Source organism: Saccoglossus kowalevskii, chromosome 20 (assembly GCF_978046115.1).
Source record: "Saccoglossus kowalevskii chromosome 20, keSacKowa6.1, whole genome shotgun sequence".
Lineage (NCBI taxonomy): Eukaryota > Metazoa > Hemichordata > Enteropneusta > Harrimaniidae > Saccoglossus > Saccoglossus kowalevskii.
In genome coordinates this window covers 21,832,059-21,838,159 of record NC_140660.1, presented here as the reverse complement: position 1 = coordinate 21,838,159, position 6,101 = coordinate 21,832,059, and the positions used below count along the sequence as shown (strand labels likewise).

General features: G+C 33.2%; 1 long non-coding RNA gene across 1 annotated transcript in view; it reads right to left on the bottom strand.

Annotated features, from left to right (window-relative positions):
- Window positions 1-788: 788 nt before the first annotated feature.
- Window positions 789-6,101, bottom strand: part of LOC102809999 (uncharacterized) — a 160,817-nt gene continuing 155,504 nt past the window's right edge. Inside the window, exon 3 of the long non-coding RNA XR_014927937.1 lies at window positions 789-824. This is a non-coding gene — a long non-coding RNA (uncharacterized LOC102809999). The remainder of the gene's footprint in view (window positions 825-6,101) is intronic.

Here is a 6,101-nt window from a genome sequence, read left to right as displayed (position 1 = left end):
ATTGCGAAATAAATCATCATGGACATGTATCCTAACATGAATAATCTATGTACCAAGTTTGAATGACAACTGACAAAGCATGTCCAAAATAAAACATTTTCAAAAAACAAGATGGCTGCCAGTCGGCCATTATGAATCGTATCGCTAAACCACTGCATGTGCGTATGTCCCACATAAAGTACTAGGCACATGCAAAGAATGAACGGAATCGGTCCAAGAGATTCTGAGATATGACTCCGGACGGACGCACGGACAGAGACCAAATTATAAGTCCCTGTTTTCAGACTTTGTCCGAATGGGGACTAACAAACAGAATAAAAATAAGTCAAGATAATGTAATACACTCACAGGAATCAATATTAGTGAATGTCCTGAACAACCACTAAATATCAAAAGTGGTTAAATTGAAAACAAAAATAACATTTTTGCTGAAACAATTTATATTTTTAACATTTCTTTTGAGGAATTGAATTCTTGCCATGAACAAAAATGACGTTGTAGATGTCAAAACATCTTCAGATTTATTTTGTAAAAACTGACAAAAGTAAACTTTAGCATTCAAATGATTACATATAAAAATACTTTATTAGACAACTATATCTTTACGTTTACAACTAGTTTTCAGAATAGTTATCCCATTTTTATCTTAATTTTGATCTTCGCAGTCATGTGACCTAAACCAAAGGCTAAAGGATTGTTAAAACTCACATTGGATGGCTGGGTCTATACGGCAATGGAGCTGACTTGCAACCATTATACTACGCATCTGTTGCCATAGCAACCTCTGATGGACTAGCCACAGTACATTTCTCATTTGATTGAACCTACAAATAACAATGTGAAAAATTGTTAACTTACATGTACGTAATATTTCATTGACTCATTTTTATTTGGTATTCTGTAAGAGATTGGTTAAGATAGGTCATGTGACAAGATTACAGCATGTCATGTGACTGGAATACATATAACACTACATTGTTTGAGTTATCCATATTTACCTCTGTGTCTTCACTGCCTATTCCTGATGGACTTGTTACAGGTTGCATTGCTATGGAGTCATAAAACATCTTGACACCTTTTTCCTGGGTTACCATAGTAACAGCTGATTGAAACATTTGCAGTTTGAGTAATTTTTGGAACCACTTATTGACTGATGCATGCTGGGATTGAAGTGGTGTATTTTCAGCCAATAGGGGATAGAGTGATGACCAGACAATGATGTCAGCAGCAGACAGTATATCCTAGCAACAGAAATGATGAAGAATTCAATACAAAAAGAAATCATGGATAGTTAGTTTAAAGACAAATAGTTCCCATTTATTGTCAAATGTTGTCGCTTAAACGTTTCCAACAAATTTACAAAAAGCCACAATAAAAGAAAGCTTAGAAAGAACTCCCATGTGCTGAGACTATTGGAGACACATTAAATATAATTTGAAATTACTTAGCTGAAAACTAATTATGCAAATCAGAAAATTAGCATGAACAGATTTGATTGTAAAACTAATGAGGTCTGCGTAATGTAACAAAAACTCTATGTACCAAGTTTAATTGAAATGTGATTAGAACCAAAAAATTATGAATTATTATGCTAATTAGGGAAATAATATGAACAGAGTTTTACCCCAAACTAATTAGGTTTGTACATTGTCCTAGAGCATCTTTGTACTAAGTTTCATTAAAATGGAAATTAGTACTTTAGATATCAGTGTGAAAGCTTAAAATTGGTAAATTAAGCAAATTGGGTAATTAATATGTACAGATTTTAACCCACAATTATCCAGGTCTGTCTATTGTCCTACAGCATCCATGTATAAACATTCATTGATATGTGATGATTAGTACCTGAGATATCAGTGTGAAAGTTGGAAATTGGTTAATTATGCAAATTAGGTGATTAATATGCACAAATATTTACCAAAAACTAATTGGGTCTCTGCATAATTCTAGATTCATTGAAATGTGATGATTAGTACTTTAGATATCAGTAGAAAAGCTGAAAAATAATTATGCAAATTAGGTAATTAATATGCACAATTATTTACCCTGAAACTCATCAGGTCTCTGCATAGTCCTAAAGGATCTATGTACCAAGTTTCATTGAAATGCGATGATTAGTATTTGAGATACCCGTGGAAAAGCTGAAAATTAACTAATTATGCAAATTAGGTGATTAATATGCACAAATATTTATCCGAAACAATCAATCTCTGCATAGTCCTTGAGTATGTAAGTACATGTCCCAAGTTTCATTGAAATGTAATGCTCACTACTTATATCAAAAGCTGAAAATTAATTAATTATGCAAATTAGGTAATTATATGTACTGATATTACCATAAAAACTATCAGGTCTGTGCAGTGTCATATGACATCTATGTACCAAGTTTCATTGCAATGTGATGATTAGTACTTGAGATATCAGTGGAAAAACCGAAAATTGACTAATAATTATGCAAATTAGGTAATTAGTATCCACAGATTATTACCAAAAACTAATCAAAACCTAGCATTAGTTCAGAGCATCTATGTACCAAGTTTCATCAAAATCCAATGAGTGGTTGTTTAGATATCAGTGGAACAGTCATGGAACCACTAAAAAATAGCAAATTATCATGCAAATTAGGTAATTAATATGCACGGATTTTTACCAAAAATTAATCAAATCTGCGCATATGTTCAGAGCATCTATGTACCAAGTTTCATCAAAATCCAATGAGTGGTTCTTTAGATATCAGTGGAACAGTCATAGAACAGCTAAAAATTAGATAATTATCATGCAAATTAGGTAATTAACGAGCATGGATTTTTACCAAAACCTAATCAAAACCTAGCATTAGTTCAGAGCATCTATGTACCAAGTTTCATCAAAATCCAATGAGTGGTTGTTTAGATATCAGTGGAACAGTCATGGAACCACTAAAAAATAGCTAAATATCATGCAAATTAGGTAATTAATATGCACGGATTTTTAACAAAACCTAATCAAATCTGCGCATTGGCCCAGAGCATCTATGCACCAAGTTTCATCAAAAACCGATGTATGGTTCTTGAGATAGCAGTGGAACAGTCGGACACACATACACACACACATACACACACACACACACATACACACACACTATCTGTATACACTAACTGCAAAGACTCCCATTTTGTGCTTCGCACATGGGAGTCAAAAAATGTGTGTGGCTTGACTACTGGGTTATAAAAAAAAGGTTGGGTCAACAAAAAGGTCATTTACCCTGGTATTTTGTTGTGATGTAACCTGGAACTCAAATCATCTTATTTGGCCTCTTGTGTTGTCTGAAGGGCGCCCTCATTCAGATCAATTTGACTAATCTTCTATAATTAAAAAAGGGTCAGGTGCAAAAAACTAGGGGGGAGGGGGTTGTGTTATTGGTACATATTTTTCTTTGCCTGATCTACAATGTCAACAGCTGAGTTTAAGTGAGGATGACTTCTAACTCTTTAAGACAAAAGACTGTAACTAAAAAAAACTTTATGGTAATGTACACAAAAACCACAAAAGTAGAAACAAATAACCGTAAATATTCATGTGTGTTTAAATAAACTTTGTCTGAGGTGTGCCGCGTACACGTCTTGATCGACAACTTAGGTATTTATGCTTTCTGGGTAATGTTTGCAATAACAACAGCGGTAGAAACAAATAGCCAAAATAATTTATGTGTGTTCAAACTTTGTCTGATGTGTACCGCGTACATGTCTTGATTGTCAACTTTATGGTTTCAGATAATGCCACTTAAAAACACAGTGACAGAAACACAGCCTGTGTAATTTATCTAATCATAAAATCACATAAAACTGAGTGACTGAATTTAGACAACAAAAGGAACACTGTAGCTGAAATATAAGTATTGATTTTTGTGATCGACAACTTAGGTATTTGTGCTTTCTGGGTAATGTTTGCAATAACAACAGTGGTAGAAACAAATAACCAAAATAATTTATGTGTGTTTAAACTTTGTCTGATGTGTACCGCGTACATGTCTTGATTGTCAACTTTATGGTTTCAGATAATGCCACTTAAAAACACAGTGACAGAAACACAGCCTGTGTAATTTATCTAATCATAAAATCACATAAAACTGAGTGACTGAATTTAGACAACAAAAGGAACACTGTAGCTGAAATATAAGTATTGATTTTTGTGATTGACAACTTAGGTATTTGTGCTTTCTGGGTAATGTTTGCAATAACAACAGTGGTAGAAACAAATAACCAAAATAATTTATGTGTGTTTAAACTTTGTCTGATGTGTACCGCGTACATGTCTTGATTGTCAACTTTATGGTTTCAGATAATGCCACTTAAAAACACAGTGACAGAAACACAGCCTGTGTAATTTATCTAGTCATAAAATCACATAAAACTGAGTGACTGAATTTAGACAACAAAAGGAACACTGTAGCTGAAATGTAAGTATTGATTTTTGTGATACAATGATATTTCTAGATATTTTTTAATAACACTACAATATTGATATGATTACAAGGTATACTTCAATATGTTTGGCTAATGCAAATCTCACACTGATTATATCATAACTAGCAGCCTCTCGGCTGAGATGGCTCTGCTGTTAGCACTGCGCATTTCAATTTGTAAAAACACTACAACACACCAGATTAAAAGTAAGACAATTTATTAAAACTAGTCAGCTATAAAGAAATAAAAAACATGTGTTAACATAACTACTAATGGAAAGATTACACAATAAAAATACACACTAAAAAATTGGGCAAGGGGTCACCCTTCAAAACTCTCACTGGTGAGCATTGGGCAAAGGTGTTCATAAATTGCCATGCCATACAAAGGAAAAGCCAGAAAGTGGGCGTTCGTCCTTGTAATGGGGGACCGGATGAAGTCCTTTGCCCAATAGTGGGGTGAAAAATGACCAGAAGAGGAGGTAAGATGGGGATGGTTGGTGGGTTAGCCGACAAGAACATTCACGCAAACGAGTTGCATCAAAGAATGAATGACACGATTTATGAATGGGCTAAAACGAAGGAGAGAGAATTGAAGATATCATCATGAAATGAACATATTTGAGAGTGGTCAACATGTAGTACCTATACATGTAATATCAAAGCAATTGGACTTGTGGTTTTTAACAAGAAGTCAAAAATATCACTTTTTACCAAAAATGACAAAAATATTCACCAAAATTAGAGAATTAAAGATATCATTACAAAATGAACAAATCTGAGAGCAGCCCACATGTAGTACCTATATATGTAATATCAAAGCAATCGGACTTGCGGTTTTTAACAAGAAGTTGAAAATATCACTTTTTACCAAAAATGACAAAAATATTCACCAAAATTAGAAAATTAAAGATATCATTACAAAATGAACAAATCTGAGAGAGGTCCACATGTAGTACCTCTATGTGTAGTATCAAAGCAATCGAACTTGCGGTTTTTAACAAGAAGTCGAAAATATCACTTTTTACAAAAATGACAAAAATATTCACCAAAATTAGAGAATTAAAGATATCATTACAAAATGAACAAATCTGAGAGAGGTCCACATGTAGTACCTATATATGTAATATCAAAGCAATTGGACTTGTGGTTTTTAACAAGAAGTCAAAAATATATCACTTTTTACCAAAAATGACAAAAATATTCACCAAAATTAGAAAATTAAAGATATCATTACAAAATGAACAAATCTGAGAGAGGTCTACCTAAATTACATATAAACATCAAATCAAAGCAAAGCATTCAGGCTTGTAGTTTTCAAGAAGAAGTCGAAAAAGTTAAACATTGACATGGACATTGACGGACGACGACGACGGACAATCACTTATATGATAAGCTCTGCTCGACAAAGTTGACAGCGGAGCTAAAAATTAATCTGTCTGAATTTAGAACAAGCAACCATAATTCAGGAATTGAGAAAGGAAGGCATATTCGACCAAAGACACAATTAACAATAGAATCCATGAACAATGCTTGCTGAATAAATTAAATATAAATCACCGATTTTACTACTTCGTCTTAAATATTTAGACAAACAAAAAATCTTGACAGAAATTAAATTCTCTGCTAAAATTACCAATCCATACCCTGTTGTACA